The following is a 19,255-nucleotide window of genomic DNA, read 5'->3' on the forward strand; positions in this document are numbered from 1 at the left end:
GGTTCTTCTTCTTCATCATTCTGTCTTTGAGGGTAGCTTTCATCTTCTTCAATGTCTTCACGATGTATTTGCCTAGGAATGTATCCTTTCTCATCAACCACTACATCAATGCTGTCAACAATTCTGCCAAGTCTTTTATTGTAGCATTTGTATGCTTTGCTATGTGGAGAGTAGCCAAGAAGAATTCCTTCATCTGCTCTAGGATCAAGTTTGCCAAGCTGCTCCTCAGTATTCTTGATATAGCATTTGCTCCCAAAGATTTTGAAGTGCTTTACCGAAGGAGTTTTACCACTCCAGAGCTCATGAGGAGTTTGAGTGCTGTTCACTCGGACATTTGTCTTGTTGAGAATAATAACTGCCGCATGTGCAGCTTCACCCCAGAAGGTTGCAGGAGTTCCTGATTCATCAAGCATAGCACGAGCCATTTGCTGAATTGTTCTGTTCATTCTTTCCACTACTCCATTTTGCTGAGGAGTTCTAGCTGTAGAAAATTCTCTCCTTATCCCATGTTCATCACAGAAATCGAAAAATTCATTTGAAGTAAATTCTCCACCTCTGTCGGATCTGAGGCACTTAATTTTGTGACCTGATTCATTTTCAACCAAAGCTTTGAAGGATTTGAATTTTTCGAAGGCTTCATCTTTGTGCTTCATAAGTCCTAACCAAACAAACCTGGAGAAATCGTCAATAAATAATATCAAGTATTCCTCTCCTCTAGGTGTTCTTTTTCTGAATGGTCCACATACATCTGTATGTACTAGCTCAAGAGGCATGCTGGCTGATCCTTCTTTCTCTGGAAAGTTAGTTCTGGTTTGTTTTCCAAACTGACATGATCTGCATATGGTGTTGTCAGGAATTTTGATATCTGGAAGATCGCGAACTGCCTGATATTTGCAAGCTTTCCTTATTTGTGAGAAGCTTAGATGTCCCAACCTTCGATGCCATAACCAGTGCTCTTCATCCTTGCTTAGATAGCATTGTTGTTGTCCTTCATCAAATATGTATAGATTATTTGGAGTTCTTTTTCCTTTGAGAACTGTTTTACCTGTATCAAGATCACGAACAAGACATCCATTTGATCTGAATATAACCTCGGTTCTTTGATCACACATTTGGCTTACACTTAGAAGAGTATGCTTTAGTCCATCAACAAACAAAACATTTCCAGCCTTAACATCTTCTTTTAAAGGAGCAATACCTTTTCCTTTTATAGTTGCAGGAGTATCATTTCCAAAAGAGACTTTCTTTCCCTTTTCTAAATTAGAATAAGATTCAAGTTTTTCTTTATCACCTGTCATATGCTTTGAACATCCACTGTCAATGTACCATAGATTTTCTTGTCCTTCTGCATAGAATGCTATCCCACATCTTTCTGTTTGAGGTTCCTTTATTTTCCATGTTTTGGTGCCTGAGGCTTGTTCTTTTTTTTGTTCTTGTACCTTTCTTTCCGGAAACCTGCTTCTGCATTCAAAGTCTTCATGTCCAAAATTATTGCAAATAGAGCATTCAACTTCATTTTCAAGAGCTGAAAAGTTGTTATAGGTCCTTTTTGTAATCCCTGTCATACTTCTTTGTTTTTGAGCTTCCCTAGTCATGATTGTTTTATACGCAACACATTGAGCTGCTTTGTGACCAAAGTTATGGCAAGAAAAGCATTGTCCATTGAAGAAGCTTCTGCGATTATTGAATCTACCAGCCAACTGATTGTAATTTCTATTTTCATCTATTCTTGAACCAAATTGGGAAGATTTTACCTGTGGCTGGTTGTGGCTTTTGTTCACCCTTAAGCTGGATTGCCCCTGATAGTTTCTGTTTGACGTTTGTCCCTGCTTTACCTGATGATCTTCCTTGTGCTCTTGCTCATTTCTTCTTGCTGCATCAAGATAGCTTTTTGAAGTGGATGCTTGAGAAGTTTCTCCATTATAGCCCAGACCTGTCTTATTTAGTGGAGACCGCTGCACACTGATAATCTCATTCAAAGTTTCAGATCCTTTGACAAACTTGAGATTGATAGTTTTTGTTTTCTCAATTTCTTTTCTAAGACCAACAATTTCACCTTCTAATTTTTCAAGATGTTTTTCCTTTTCATCAATTTGAAATTGTAGAGTATCAATAATCATGTTCTTTTCTTCTATACATCTCTTGAGTCTAGTAATTTCATCATAAAGGTTATCTACATCTACAGCATCCTCATAATCATCATCTTCAAATGCCATTAACAATCTGTATTTGTTACCTTGTTCATCTTCATCACTGTTTGATAAGCCATCACTATCTTCGTGGGTGTAGTAGCTTTTCTTATTTGCACTCTGTTTCTTGTTCCATCTAACTGGTTCCTTTCCTTTATCCTTATAAGAGCATTTTGCAGCATAATGACCTACTCTTCCACAAGCAAAGCATTTGAAAGGTAGCTTACCTCTGAACCTTCCAGAACCCCTTTGAAGATTTCTGACAAAATTTGATTCTTCTTCCTCTTCTTCTGGAACATGACTTGCTTCATAGTGATCTTCTTTGCCTGATGCTTTAAAAGCAGCTTCCCTTCTGTCTGATGGACCTCCCTTTCTCATTTCATAAGCAGTTAGAATTCCATGTAGCTGAGACATAGTGAGAACACGGAGATTTTCCTTTTCCTCTACTGCAGATACTTTAGATTCAAACTTGGGGGATAAAGATCTTAGAATCTTTTGAACTACTATAGTCTCTTTTATTTCTTCACCCAAATTTTTCATACAATTAACAATCTCATCTACCCGAAGAAAATAATTAGCCACACTTTCATCATTATACATCTTGAGAGTCTCATATTGAATCCTGAGAGTTTGAAGTTTAGCTTCTTTTACCTGTTCATCTCCTTCATAGCTAGTGATCATTTTGTCCCATATCTCTTTTGCTGATTTGAAGTGCATGACCTTCATGAACTCTGTTTGGGATATACTTCCTAATAGAGTACTGACTGCTTTTGCATTTGTTTCATACTGCTTTTTCTCAGCTGGATCTGTAGGAGTAGCTGAAGGAAAGGCATAGCCTGATTCTACAATGTTCCAAACTTCTGTACCAAGAGATTGAAGATATGCAGTAACTCTTACCTTCCAATAATTGAAGTTTGTCCCATCGAAGACGGGTGGCCTGATTGATGCTTCTCTCTCGTAGTTGCTCATGATGAACGATCTACCTTCAAGCGATCAAGCTTTTCAGAAGGACCTGCTCCGATACCAATTGTTGGAAATAATACTGAGAGGGGGGGTGAATCAGTATTATCTAGCAATTTACCAAATCTTTCTTATTTGATTCTTTTGAAATATTCTTGTATATCAGTACCATAAAACAATGAGCATGAATAAAGAAAATAGACAGTCACACCAAAGAACACAAGATGTAAGGTGGAAACCCAATGCGGGAGAAAAACCACCTGCTGCAATATGTCTCTATCTTCTTTCAAGAAATTCTTTTTACAATGATTTTGTACTGGTGCAGTCCTTTACCAGCACGCAGGCTGCAACCTGCAGAGAGCTACAATTCTCTCTCGTTTTCCAGACTCTCCTGGAAGGGAGCTACAACCCCCTACTTCTTTTCATGAAGAATCAAATGATCAACAAGTATACAACAGATACAGTCTACGACAGATATCAGATCAGTAATTACAGAAACAACCCAGAACACCTTATGAACAGAAATATACAGTCAACAGATCATCTTAAGACAGGGACGCATATTTTCTTTCTGTGGCCTGCGACTGGACGCAGTGTACCTTATGCTGTTCTGCGTGCAGACGCACTGTTCCTCTTTGCTTTTCTGCGACCGACGCACACAGAAACACTATCGCGCCGCGTCTTTCGCTTCAGAGACGCACCCAATACCACAGTCGCGCCGCGCCCTTTGCCTCAGAGACGCACCTGAGCCTTTACTGTACTGCGTCCCGGCGCACTTTCCCTTCACTGAATCTGCGTCCCTTCAGATATAGAAGATAAGAGGACTTCAGAACCAACCCAAACACTCAGATCCACAGATCTGATCATGCGCCATATAGATCGTAGTCCATTAGAAGATTCGCCCTTATAGATTTGGACTAGATCTCACCAAGAGATATTCAACCAAGATGATGCTTAATCCAAATGAACTCCTTTGCTTTATATAGGCAAGCTTCTCCCCAAAGCGTGGAACAATACCACGAGCCGACACCATAGAAACACAAAAACCGTCGGCTAGATACCACACAAGAAACCCCCACGTGCTTTTCTCTGCCTTGAAATGTGTGCACTGGGCGGACGCACCTCCTGAACGGCTGGCCTGCATCCCTGGACGCGGATTCTGTATGGTATACCTGCGGGGACGCACTTGCTGAACATATTTCCTGCGTCCTTCTTGATTTACCACCTGAATGAGTTTGCCATCAAGGACAACACCTGAATCATAATGCCAACATTGAAGCCCCGAAAATCGGGTCGACAACAAGGGGGATACCCGCCGGGTTCTGGCCTTTGTTGGCAGATCCTTATCCGTTTGGTATAGCAGGTCCGACTGGGGATAATGGGACCAGTTTCCCAATCTATGAGTGTGTGTGTGTAGAATTTGATGTTCCTGGTCTAATAGTTCCTAATTAAGATATTCTAATTCTAATTTTTAATCTAATTCTATGCTATTGTAATCTAATAAGCAGCAACATCTAAGTCTATACTAACCCGGGATGTAATTCTTCTATTACGCGATCTAAAGATATTTCAAATAACAACTGGTAATAAAGATCATTCAGCTATTATGAGAAAAGAAATCAATAAGAATGAACCACTTCGCATAAAAATTTAAACGAAACAGTTGTGAAAAACATATCGCATAATGAGCTATTCATACATTAAGCATAAACAAATAGCTATCACCATACAAAAGTGCCAAATGATAACTCAGGCATTCATGCAATAATACATAAACAACTAAAATTGTATATCACTTTAACACATAAGTAGCAATGGTCAAGAGATAAAAGTACCATTTATGACTAGTCCTACTCATGAGCTTCAAGCGACAATGATTTATCTCTCCTTGATCTAACATCCACTAAGAGTATAGAAGTGCAACATCAGCAGCAGATATCAAATGAAAACATCAACACATCTTGTTCCATTCATTCACCAAAACCTCCTCTGAGGGTGCAAAAGTGCATGTTCTGAGGACAAGTTTTTGATAAATTTCTGGACCCTTCTCTAAATGCATGAGAAGGGTTTAAATACTACTAACTAAATAACTTAATTACACAGATTCAGGATACGGTTTAAATGACCGCCCTTTTTCTAAGAAAAAATAAAACAAAACTGTTTCTAAAAATTAAATCTAATATCTAACTATTTCTGCATTTGCTCCTTAATGTTGCAAGCATTCAGTATTTTCCTGGGTAGAGTCGGCTAACTGTCTTCCGCTTTTGGTTGAGCTAAGCAAACATAAACAGTAAGAGCTGGAACCATCTTCTCAGCAAAATCAATGACATACTTCGAGAGTCATCCTCTAACTATGTGGCTTTACCGCGTATGCCCAGTAATAATCTCATTTCAACTTGGTTAACCCTTTGGATTCCTTCTGCCTTTTCTTTAGCTTTCTGTTTCCAGTTTGTTCTTTACCATTGCTTTCTTGCATTTTTCGGGCTTACAGGTGACTGAGCAGTTAGAGGCTTTCCTTCTTGAGCAATTTTCTCAACGATGCATTTTCCAGTTTGTTCTTTACCATTGATTTCTTGCATTTTTCGGGCTTACAAGTGACTGAGCAGTTAGAGGCTTTCCTTCTTGAGCAATTTTCTCAACGATGCGCGATTAGCGCTAGGCGCTAATCGCGCATCGGAAACTATCTCCGTTCTTTGATTCGGGCTTCTCTGATGCGTTTTTCGCCTTTCGTGCCTCTTCATCTTTATCGGGTATAAAGCTTCAAAATTTGTAAAAATAATGACCGCGTGAGCTCTTGACCCTGAGCATTAAACTTCATGTTGATATCAACATTGTTCAGTAATCATTCAACCATGGCTGTATATGAAAAATCTGTAGCATTCTATGAATCTGTGGATCTGTTGCATGCGGTATCTATTTATGAGGGCGTCTTTTCTCTGTCTTTGAACATTGGAGCTTTACCCTTTTTCCTCATAGCTTCCTGCAGTTCACAAGTGAGGAGAGAGAAATGATAATAAAAATCGACAGGAAAGCTTTAAATGCTACGGATATGCAAAAACACGCCACCTGACGTGAACTGGCTCTTCGAACAACACAAAACCATATTTTATTAACAACTGGCATATAATTCATTAATTATCATTAAAGCGCGTAACCAGTTCTTGGTTTATGGAAAAAAATTTCTTGAATATTGAGCCGGGAAAATCTGTGATGGAATGTTTCTGTGATTTGCATTGCAATATCGCATTTTGCAGTATCGCATTATCGCAATTTCATCGCGTTGTGCTATCACAAGGTTGGTCGATCGTGCTATCGCAAAATCACAGATCGCAGTATCGCAAGATCGCAGATCGCAGTATTGTTATAATCATTATGTGTCTTTCTTGCAATTTTGCGATATGCGATATGCGATATCGCATATCGACGATTTTTTAAGGTTTTCCAATGTGATTTTTTCTTAATGCATGCGATGCAATGGAGTTTGCATCGCAATCTCGCAGTTTATCATTTTTACTCATAAGAAAATGCCCTATCATTCTTTGCGCGATGCAATGTTTCTTGAGTAACATGTATGAGCACTAATTGATTTTTTGAATTTTTTGACTAAGGGTCCCCACTTACATAGTGTTATTGCTATTATTAAATAAGGAGAGGGGTTGTTGGTGGCCACAACAATTGGTGATTCACTTGGAAGAACCAGTTATCTCTGTTATTCTATTGAATTTTCTAAACTTCCAAAACAGAAATTTTTTCAGAAAATTAAACTTTAGTATGGAAAGATAAAGTACATTATGCTCTAACCTGTCAATGATATTTTGTTTCAACTATTTTCCACTTTGATTATTTGCTTCCTTAGGCTAGTCCTTGCATTTACATCAGTCATTACTTGGTCTTGTAAAGACAAAATAAAGTCTCCTCTGTAAACCAGTTTTAAATATGCTCATTTGTTGTAGGTAGAGCCTTTGCTGCCAGTAGGCGTTTATAGCCTTGACAGGGTTACCTGTTACCCAGCAATGATCCTGTATCCTACTTAAAGCAGCCTACAACTTTCAAAGAAAAATCCATATCCACACTTATTGCTTTGTTTTTCTTTTTTACTCTTAAAGAACAATGTCTTGGTTTGGTAGCCAAATAATGACACAGTCATTCACTTGATTTATAACTTTGTTGAACAAGCTGGCTCGTGATGAGACCCCTTGTCTTTTGATTGCAACAATCTTGAGTCATTGCCCTGTTGTGGTGTACAGTATTGGCAAAGTCAGCAAGTTATAATATCTGTGATTATGATAAGCCGGCTCATGATGAGACCTCTTATTCTTCAAGATAAAGTGTATCCTTGGGTTGTTCCTCTGAAAGTTGTGATTTCCTTAGCAGGGAGGAAGTCATTGTTTCCTTAAGATAGCTCTAGACGACAATAATAGAGTTTTTGGAAACAATTGTTCTACAGAGAATCTTTATTTTGTTATTGATACCTTTCATTGTACTGAGATAAAACAATTTCTTCACTAAAGGTTGTTTTCATCAAACTTTTTGAAGTTGAAACTAGTATCATATCTAGGCTAGAGTCTTTAAATGTATCTATCAATAATAAAGATCAGTTTTCCAAAATATTTGCTATTTATACAAGCGAAAAGTTCAAAATTTGAAAGAGAATTGGTGTCTTTTTCGTAAATGCCTAATGTAACCACTCACAACTGGTTTTATTATGAAAAAGAAAAACAACTATTCTACAAAAATATAAGAATAATCTTCTATGGAAAATATTTCTTGAGAATTTGTCCATTAACAGGCAAAGGATCTCTCTTACCTGCTAAATCTTGTAACACAAATGTTGATGGACCTAGGACTTCTACAATTTGAAAAGGACCAAGCCACATTCTTTGAAATTTTGTATGTTTTCCTTTCTCTTCATGAGCTTTGTCCCACTTTAAAAGTAAATCTCTCATCTGAAAATCTTTTCTGGTCATTATGTTTGAATCAAAAGAGGATTTTACTAGTGCTTGATGATGAGCATGCGTTTTCCTAGCATGTTCTCGTTGTTATTCTAATTTGATTATTTCCATTTGTCTTAGCTGTAAGGAGGAAGTTGGTACTTCATCAATGTATTGAACTAGAGACAAAGAGGGAATTGCTAAATGAGTCAGAAGAACCACTTCTTTCCCATAAACTAAATTAAAGGGAGAAGTGCCGATAGAAGATTTTTGCGTTATTCGGTCTGCCCATAAAGCATATATCAAAGCCTTATGCCAATTTTTATGATTTTGGTCAACTGTTCTTTTGATAATCCTGATTAGGTTTTTATTTGTGGATTCAGCTAACCCATTGCCTTGTGGGTAATAATTGGCCAAACATTTAAGTTTGAATCCTCTTTTAAGTGAAAATTCCGTCATTTCATTTCCAGAAAAGTATGATGCATTATCAAACATTAAAGCGGAAGGCAATCCAAACCTGGTAATTATAAATTGATCTATGAACTCAATGATATTTTCAGCATTAGCCGTCTTGAGTGGAACTGCTTCTACCCACTTAGTAAAATAATCTATTGCTGTGAGGATGTATCTATGCTGTTTAGAAGAATGAGGAACGATCTCACCTATTATGTCCAATCCCCACTGACTGAAAGGTTGCTCAATGTTAACCGGCTGTAGTGGCAAGGATGGCTTCTTTTGTCTTCCAACAGTAGTTTGGCAGACTTGACATTTCCTCACGTAACTGTGCAAGTCTTTAAATAATGTGGGCCAGTAATATCCTATGCGCAAGATTTTATGTGTAGTAGTATCTCCAGCATAGTGTCCGCCTGCCGACCCATCGTGGAGTTCCTGCAAAACTTTTTCAGCTTCAGATTTCTCAAGACACCTAAGAAGAACATAATCATAATTTATTCTAAAAAGAATATCATTTATGAGCTGATATTGTTTGGCTTTCAACCTTAGAGCTCTTTTCTTAGTATGGTCGAGGTGTGAAGGAGCATACCCTTTCTTAAGATAATAAATGATATCAGCGTATAATGACTCTGCATCGTTTAGGCTTACCTCACACATTTGCACCTCTGCAAATGGAATTTTAGAAATTTTTGACGCTCCAGCCAGCATTTTGCAAAATCCTTGGCCTCTTACAATGTTTGCTGGTTTGATCACAATGTCATATTCCTGTAAGGCAATAACCCAATTGGCCCTTTTCTCACCCACATCCTTCTGTACTAGAAGATTCCTTATCGCTGGAAATGGTACTATAATTTTAGTATGGGTTTTGAGCAAAAAAATGTCTGAAGTATTTGACCGCTTTGAAAATGGCATAAGCCTGTTTCTCCACATCTGAATAATTTAATTCAGCACCCTGTAAATTTGAACTAAAAAACGCAATTGGGGCTTCCACTTTTTCTTGATTTGCTTGAGTGAGTATCACAGCATATGAATTATCTGAGGCAAATGTGTATAAAATAAAAGGCTCTGAAAAATTCAGAGTTGCTAAAGATGGAGCATTAATAATAGCTTGTTTGATCAGGTTGAATGCTTCATGTTCATCTTGGCCCCATTTAAAATTTGAGTTCTTTTTAATCATGGTTTGCAAAGGAGAGACAATTCGTGAAAAATCTAGAACAAATCTCTTTACAAAGTTGATCTGACCAAGGAAAGATTGCATGGCTTTTTTATTGTGAGGTAGGGATATTTCAGAAATTTCTTTGATTCTGTCGGGATCAATGTGAATACTAGATTTTGACACTATGAATCCTAGAAGTTTCTCTTCATTTAGTGTGAAAAAAGATTTCTTTGGGTTAAGTGAAATTCCATACCTTAAACACCGTTGGAGGATTTGTTTCAAGTCTTTAAGATGGTCGCTTCGCTTCTTGGAATACATTGTTATATCATCCAAATAAATTACTACATATTTATTGACTAAACCTTTGAATGCGATGTCCATGGCTCTCTGAAATGTGGCACCAACATTAATTAAACCAAACGGCATCTTTCGATATGCGTATGTGCCCCATTTAGTTCTGAATGTGGTTTTCAATTGATCATCAGGATGTACCAACACTTGATTGTATCCTGAAAATCCATCCAAGAAAGACATTAATTCTGAGCCCGCCGCTGCCTGCAATATCTGTTCCATAGGTGGTAGAGGAAAGTTATCTTTTTGACAGGCCTTGTTAAGGTTTCGAAAGTCAATACAAATCTTAATATCTCTGTTTTTCTTTCTAACAGGTACCATATTGGAGACCCATTTAGAATGTCTGACGGGAAAGACTATTTTGGCTTTCAATAACTTGTTGACTTCGGTTTTTATCTGATTTTCTAAATTGGGATGGATCTTTCTCAGCTTTTGTTGGACAGGTTTTTCGTTATCGATCATGGGAATAGTATGTTGGATGATGGAAGTGTCGTAAGTTTTGAGTTCAAATAATTCCAGGCAAAAACATTTTTATATTGTCTCAAAAGATGAATATACGCTAATTTTTCTTTAGGGGCTAGGCCGAGACCTAGATTAATGTTTTGTGGTTTGGCATTGGTTCCTAGGTTTACTAATTCATAGTTCAAGGTTGAACTTTGGAGTTTCGAATTGGTAGACCTTTTAAACCGATCTTTCAAATCGTACAAGTCTTCTAACTTGACCACAGACTTAGGTATAACATTGTTAGTGCTATCTTGTTGTAATTATCGATCATGTTGGTCTTCGTCAATTATTTGAATGGAGTAGGATCCTTCAGATGTGAGGAGATTTACAATATCAAGATCATCATTGAATACTCTCCAATTTGTGATGTTATCAGGAATGGATGGTCTAAAGATTAGTTCTATTGAAAATCTATCTGGACTAAAATCTTCTGAAGGAATAAGCTTAGAAGCTACGTTAGCCAAAAGGTCTGCACTTGCGTTTTGGAGTTTGGGAATTGAAGAGATATTAAATGCTATAAAATGCTCAGTCAGATCCTGAACTAAGGATTGATAATGTTTTAAATGACCTGATAAGCAATGTATAGTGTTACGTACCTGTCTAACCACAATCTCAGAGTCTCCAAAAACTTGAAGGTACTTGACGTCTAACCCGATTACTTTGTACAACCCTTGGACCAAAGCCTCATATTTTGCTGTATTGTTGGTGCAATCAAATTCGAGTCTGCATGTTAGCATGATTTATCTCCTTCTGGACTAATCAAAACGCATCCAGCTCCTGCTCCTTCGTTAGATCTAGAACCATCAAAAAATAATTTCCAAAACAAAGATTTATTTAAAGGTTTATCTAAAAAATTGATACATTTCGAACTATCAGTTCGAAAAAAAATTTCGACTTGGGACAAAACATAGTGGTCTAAATAGGGTGACGCATGAGCATTGAAATTTCCGAGGAAAGAATCTACTGAGTAATTTCCAATAATGTTGTTGTTACACGCTACTGGTTCATTTTCCCCCTCTAGCTCCATTACTATGTATTTCTGGTGTAGCTCTTGTTCAAATTTTATTTGATTCGGTTTACCGTCGTAGGGCAGCCACATGTGCGACCAGTCAGTTGTGAAGTATCCATGAAGTTTTTCTAACCAATCCTTGCTAAGAATTATGCCATATAATTCTGGAATATCAGCAACTAAAATGTCAATAATCTGACATACCTTTGGGTTGGATGACAGCCTTATGGTTACTTGATTTAGTTCACCAATCACTTCGACTTGAGATCGATCTAGCTGAACTATGCGCACAACAGATTTTTGTGGTTGAACGTTTAACTTGGCACATATGGATTTTGGTAAAATATTGGATGAAGCACCAGAATCTACCAAACAATTGTGCACATTTTTATTGAAAATTTCATAAGTAAGGAGAAACAGGGGAGTGTGAGATCTTGATCTTCCTCCAATTAGAGCGATGTCATTTGGATCAATCTTATTTATCGTGTTAGTTGGAGGTCTTCCCATATTATGGGAAGCTTAAGAAAGTACATCGGCAGGCAAAGGTGCAACTGGCACAGCATGTAATTATTTCATCATTATCTTCTGTTGATGCTTTAACTTGCTCAGTTCATAAAGGGTGATGTTGGCCCTAGTCTTTTTCATATCTTCTATAATATTGTACTCCATATCTTCTATAATATTGTACTCCATTTCATCCGACACGATCAGTGTTTTAGATGGAGTTTATTCATCTGTTTGGACTAGGCTGGTTTGAGTCGCTTTAGATGTCGTTTTCTTTGTTGTGACTTTATCCTTTATTGCAGAGCTTGCGCTCTTTGGCTTAGGGATAGCTGGGGAGGATCAAGCTGATTTTTACTTCGTGTGCTAACTGGGAATACTTCTTGATCTTCTTCTTGTGGGAGGATGAAATCCCACATTCCTTGTAATTCCACAACTTCTTCTTCATCAGTCTGCCCTTCAGTGGCAATTTCCTCTTCCTCTTCTTCGGATTCAGCGTTTGAAATAACATTGGGTGGCTTTGAATCCGTTGAAGGGCCTCTTTTAAAAGCTCTGTAGGGCTTTTTTGAAGAAGTTTCTGCTACTTGATTTTTGATGTCGACCATTTCATTGGACATGGTCTTTAGAACTTTCTGCAATCCTTCCAAATCAAATGGGTCTTTTCTTTGTTTCTTCTTGGAGTCTTCCTTGAAGGTGACTTTCTTGGATTTCCGTTACTCCATCACAAATTTCTTTGCCAAGGCTATTATACGTTTCTCTACTGCTATTGCTTCTTTCATGTTTTCGGCTAAGGTTGTTTTATTAGCCCTGTCCACGGAGATTGCTATGTTTGATGGTAGAGCGGTGATATACCATTCACATCGTACTTCTTCGCTGGGCTGGGAAGCGGTAGGAATTTTGTTTAGGATTTTGTTGAAATGTAAATTTTAATCTTTGATAGGCTCTCTAGATTCGGCCCTAAGGTTGGATAGGTCGTTGATTAACGTTGTCGTAGATCTGTCATCACCAAACTTGGTCAGGAATTGTTCCTGGAAGATATCCCAACTGGTGATGGATCCGGAGGGTAATGAAAAATACCATGATCCGGCTGTTACTTGCAGAGTATAAGGAAAATTCAGAACAACGACATCTTCATTAGTAACCCCATTGAGATTAATGGATAGCATAAAGTTCTTTATGTGCTCTTCTGCTAGCATGCCTGCCTCGGGATTAAACTTAGGCATCCATTTCTCAAGATGGGCCGGTATTTGACTCAAGGGTGCAGGCATTAAGACTGCCCCAGGGTTATTCCATGGAGACTGGGCCATTGCTGAACTGCTAACAGAGGAAAGTGCAGAAGATGATCCCTCTGGCTGGGAAGATGAGGATACTACGATTGTAAATGATTGAAGAGGAGTTGTGGGGGTTCCAGTGGATGGATGGACGATGATCTAGAGTGGAGGAGTGGATGGTTGACTTCGAGGTGAAGAGGTTGAGATGGATGATGTTGACAAAAGAGTCTCGCTATCGGACTCTTTAGGTTATTTACTTGCTCTTTTCCTGGTGGGAAGAGGTAATTCGGTTGGCTGAATGCCAAATTTTTGACTCTTTAGCCTAGTCAGGGGATGAGCAGGGTTATATTGTGAAGTCACACTACCTTGAGATTTATCAGACCTTTGAGGAAAAATCAAAAATCGCTGAAGTTTGTGAATTAGAGTTTCGACTTCAGGAAGTTCAACGGTAGATTGTTCTGAAATGTCAAGGTTTATAGCAGCGGTTGATACCCGAGTGACTTCTAACTCTGGATTTAAGTGTAATGGAGAAGTCGAGGGAGATGGTGAGGGTGATTCACTCTCAGAATGGTATTCAGATTTAGATTTACTTGTCATTCATAGTTCAGGCCCTCCTTCTAGCGCCAAATATGTTGAAGCCCCGAAAATCGGGTCGACAAGAAGGGGGATACCCGCCTGGTCTGGACCTTGGTTGGTAGCTCCTTATCCGTTTGGTATAGCGGGTCCGACTGGGGATAATGGGACTAGTTTCCCAATCTATGAGTGTGTGTGTGTGTAGAATTTGATGTTCCTGGTCTAACAGTTCCTAATTAAGATATTCTAATTCTAATTTTTAACCTAATTCTATGCTATTGTAATCTAATAAGCAGCAACATCTAAGTCTATACTAACCCGGGATGTAATTATTCTATTACGCGATCTAAAGAGATTTCAAATAACAACGGGTAATAAAGATCATTCAGCTATTATGAGAAAATAAATCAATAAGAATGAACCACTTCGCATAAAAAGTTAAACGAAACAGTTGTGAAAAACATATCGTATAATGAGCTATTCATACATTAAACATAAACAAATAGCTATCACCATACAAAAGTGCCAAATGATAACTCGGGCATTCATGCAATAATACATAAATAACTAAAACTGTATATCACTTTAACACATAAGCAACAATGGTCAAGAGATAAAAGTACCATTTATGACTAGTCCTACTCATGAGCTTCAAGCGACAATGATTTATCACTCCTTGCTCTAACATCCAATAAGAGTACAAAAGTGCAACATCAGTAGCAGATATCAAATGCAAACATCAACAAATCTTGTTCCATTCATTCACCAAAACCTCCTCTGAGGGTGCAAAAGTGCATGTTCTGAGGACAAGTTTTTGATAAATTTCTGGACCCTTCTCTAAATGCATGAGAAGGGTTTAAATACTACTAACTAAATAACTTAATTACACAGATTCAGGATACGGTTTAAATGACCGCCCTTTTTCTAAGAAAAAATAAAACAAAACTATTTCTAAAAATTAAATCTAATATCTAACTATTTCTGCATTTTCTCCTTAATGTTGCAAGCATTCAGTATTTGCCTGGGTAGAGTCGGCTGACTGTCTTCCGCTTTTGGTTGAGCTAAGCAAACAGAAATGGTAAGAGCTAGCACCATCTTCTCAACAAAATCAATTATATACTTTGAGAGTCATCCTATGACTATGTGGCTTTACCACGTATTCCCAGTAATAATCTCATTTCAACTTGGTTAACCCGTTGGATTGCTTCTGCCTTTTCTTTAGCTTTCTGTTTCCAGTTTTTTCTTTACCATTTCTTTCTTGCATTTTTCGGGCTTATAGATGACTGAGTAGTTAGAGGCTTTCCTTCTTGAGCAATTTTCTCAGCGATGTTAATCGCGCATCGAAAACTGCGTCCGTTCTTTGATCCGGGATTCTCTGATGCGTTTTTCACCTTTCGTGCCTCTTCATCTTTATCGGGTATAAAGCTTCAAAATTTGTAAAAATAATGATCTCGTGAGATCTTGACCCTGAGCATTAAACTGCCTATTGATATCATCATCGTTCAGTACTCATTCAACCATGGATGTATGTTATATACATTTTTGGGCACTGCAACCCCAAGCATAAAATGTCCATAAACCAAGGGCTCCTAAGTCCCTAAAAGTGTTGTTCCAACCCCTAAAGGAACAAGGTCAACTGATTACAGCTTCTCCCAGAAGTTCTCCATGAAAAACTACTCATAACTGGTCAAAACTGGATCATTTCACCTTCTCCATAGTCAAAGTGTGTTGCATCTCACCTAAGTACACTCAGTGGGTGCGTTGCATTTCAAAAATCCCTTCTATGGGGTGCGATGGGCAAGAAGAGACAAATGGTAGTGTCAATCCGTGAGGTGGAGAAGCATGGAATCTTCCAGAAACTTCTCCTATGACACTTGCTTCTCTGAATTCGACCAAGGATGAGTAAGAGATCATCAATCTCCAAGTGGAAGCAAGAACTATCAGAGGGAAGACACTAATCAAATCACAAGCTGACTCATCTCACTTACAGACATCTATATATGGATCCCTCATCCTAGAGATCCAGGGGGCTGGAATTTTGCATCTGGTAAGGAATTGTTGTTGGTTTCTTGAGGCAACATCATAGTGTTGGGTGATCTAAGCTTTGCATGAGGTGAAGAAGGGCTTACTTGCTGAGAGGATGATGCTGGGTCAGAACAATTGGTTGTAACTCTCTTGGCTATTTCTTGATTATCAATAAAGCTATTCAAATTTTCCTCCATACTCTTGTGTCATTTATGTTTCATGCATTTGTATGGTCAATTTACATCTGATCCTCGATTGTTTATGATAGTAGATCTATGTTCTTGTATAGTGTTATGTTGCTTTAATTCTACAGGTACTCTGTGAAGCTGGGTATACGAGAAAGCAAGTAGCAAAGGACTATCAGAAGAGAGAGGAATCGAGCAAAGAGCCAAGCGCAAGATAGAGGTTGGTCTCCTTTATTCGTCTCTCATCTATCTTTCATAAAGGAAAACGAAAGTAGTTTTACTTTGTTTGTTTCTAAGGTAGCTACCCGCCTTAGTGGGATTAGCAGTTCTACATAGACACTTTTCCCTGTAACAAAATGGCGACTCTGTTGGGGAGCGACTAGGTTGTTTGTTTATATACATTTGTTTACTTTATAAACTTACAGACGGAGCCTTAAGTTGAGCCAGGTAGCTTTCGAACTGCATTTTCTATGCAAATGCAAAGTAGATAAATTCCGCTTTAGTCAATCTCCGGGTTTTGTTTATGAATTAAACAACTAATTTACAAACTCTCTAATTTCCCTCGTGGTGGCTCTAGTAAGCTCCTTAGATCTACCCCTGTGACTGATTTACTGATTACCACTTGCTCGGCCGAAATCCCTAAACTGAACTGCAAACTGTGACCCGAAACCCAAGCAAAGTCTCATCCCTGGCCCAGCGCACTCTCTGTTCTATGAATCTCAAATTCAGCGCACTTCCCGAGCGTAGTAGGTGCGCTGCATTTCAAATTCACTGTGTTACAGGTGCGCTGATCAGACTATGCATTGTTCCTAAATTTTGGTTTCTGTGTTCACTCTTTTCAGATCTATTCAAGAATTTTGCTGCTTGTAGTCAGTACACCTCTGTTTGAAACCCCTTTCCTTTCTGTTATTCCGCCTCCATTGTGCAAAGAACTGTAAATGTTTTTTTGTATTTGTTGAGTCATTTTCAGTTCTCCTTTACAAAAAAGTAACGTAATTGTACTGTCGTTTCTTGATTTGAAAGTGTCGCAAGTGTCGTTTTCAGTCATAGAAGAGAATTTGATTTTTCTTGATAGTCAATTACCCTGTTACTATTGTATTTGATCAGAATTAGTAGTTTTTCTAGTGTCGAAAGAAAGTTTTCATTTCCAAATCACAAAGTGTTGTCATTGTCTTCATTTTGATTTTGAAAAGAAACTTGTTAGTAATTGTCGCTTTGAAAAGTAATTCAGATTTGCGCATTAGCTTTCTTTTTATCATTCACATATTAAGAAGGCTGAAAACAAATACATGCATGTGAATTTGCATTTAGACTGTTTGATTGGTTTGATTTAGGACAATGCATATAGTGTGTGCTCTATGCTCTTTGCTGAAAGAATATTGTCTCTCTTTCCTTAGTAGCTAGGATTTTCATTGCACAAAGAAGATAAAACGACTCTTTATCATCTTAGATTGCATTTTAGGAATTGTACATCTACATCACGCGGTGAACATGAAAGGCAAATTTCTTAAGCAAGATCAACTATAAAATAAATTTAATGAATCTAACAATGCTTTGGAACCTAACGCACAACATCTAGAAGTCTAGGCTAGAGACGTATTCCAGCGTCGTAAAGCTTGGTAACTGTTGTTCTCACTGTTGGTTGGGTGATTCCTCCACTTTGAGACAATAAGTGCCAGTACGGACTTGTGCTCCCATGTACCGTCGAGTATATTTTGGGAGACCACAATAGGCTTAATCCTTTATCCATAAAAATTCATGTCTGCCACCCTATCGATCGCAATGCACTGAACATAGCATTCGGGAAGATTGACTGTCGTACCGTAAAAAGTATTCTGTAGTCTTGTGATTGATTTGGTAATCCCTCTGCCTAGATTTCCAGAGCAGTGCCTTTCGTTCCTTTTTAGACTCCTTAACGGAAAAGGTCCATCTGAGCACTTGTCAATTCAGGCTCATTAAATATCGAAGGCAACTAGAGTAATCTTTTGTTTTTTTTCTCGACTCTTTAAAATTGAAAAAAACAAGTTGTGTCAAAGCGTCTAAAATTTATTTTAAACGGAACAATCATCACCTTTCCTACGTTGGTCTTAGGTTGAGAAAATGGAGTCCACCAACCAAGTGGTTCCCCTTGGAGGAAATCCTAGTCCCTTCTCCTCTTGGGGAGATGTTGGTGCACCCCATATGGACACATTCTCGCTTCCAGGATTGACAATCGGCTTGCCCGTATGGCTTTTCTCAACCTCCGTCACCGCAATTCCTGAACAATCTAGTCAGCAACTAGACAATTCCAGAGTTACCCCCCAACCTTCTACTTCGTCCAATTCCTCCTCTCCTCCTTCCTCTTTGTTTGATGAGGCTGGTAAAGCCAAAAATCAAGTACCTGAGAAGAATAAGGAAAAGAAGAAGAAAGAGAAGAAGAAGAAGGAGCCAAAGGCGAAAAGGGGCAACCAAGCGTCGTCTAGCGAAAATCCACACACTGCACCAACCAGGCCTAAATCACCATGTGTCATTTGCAAAGGAGACCACTATCATAGAGATTGTCCCTGCATCCCTTGGATCCTAAGGCACTGGTCTCATCGTTTGCACAACCCGGTGTCGTCAACCTCTGATGATCATGTTGAAAGCACATCGTCGACTAGTGAAAGTGAATCCCCTGGACAAAAAGGAAAGTGAAAATTTCCTTGTAAATTGTGTGAAGGAGATCACGCCATCCACCGTTGTCCCTTCTTAGACAAGGCTAAAAGAGTTTTGGACAATCGTCCGGTTTCACCGTTACGACTTCCTCTTGGATATAAGAAACTCTTGCCGAGTCCGTAACTAGTTGAAAATCCGGCTGACCCGCCCAGGTGGTCGGCCGAAGCGTCTATCATTGAAGATAAACCATCTGAACCCATACCAAACAAAATTCAAAAGGTCGAGGTGGCAGTTGACCCGGTCTTGCCTTCAGAGGTTCCATATTCAATTGATACAGTCACTGAAGAGAACAAGGATGACACCGTCCAAATTCTTTTCATAAACACAGACTCCGATGAACATGGGGGCAATTTACCCATTCCTTTACTGCAGGAAGGAAGTTCGTCAAAGTCATACCCGGCCGTCTATTCGGTCCCACCTCCGAGCAACCTAGTTGTTTCCTTCGACTGGAAT

The sequence above is a fragment of the Pinus tabuliformis genome, chromosome 1_1 (genome assembly GCF_031772625.1).
Source record: "Pinus tabuliformis cultivar Carrire ecotype Pingquan chromosome 1_1, CPIR1, whole genome shotgun sequence".
NCBI classification, from domain to species: Eukaryota; Viridiplantae; Streptophyta; class Pinopsida; order Pinales; family Pinaceae; genus Pinus; species Pinus tabuliformis.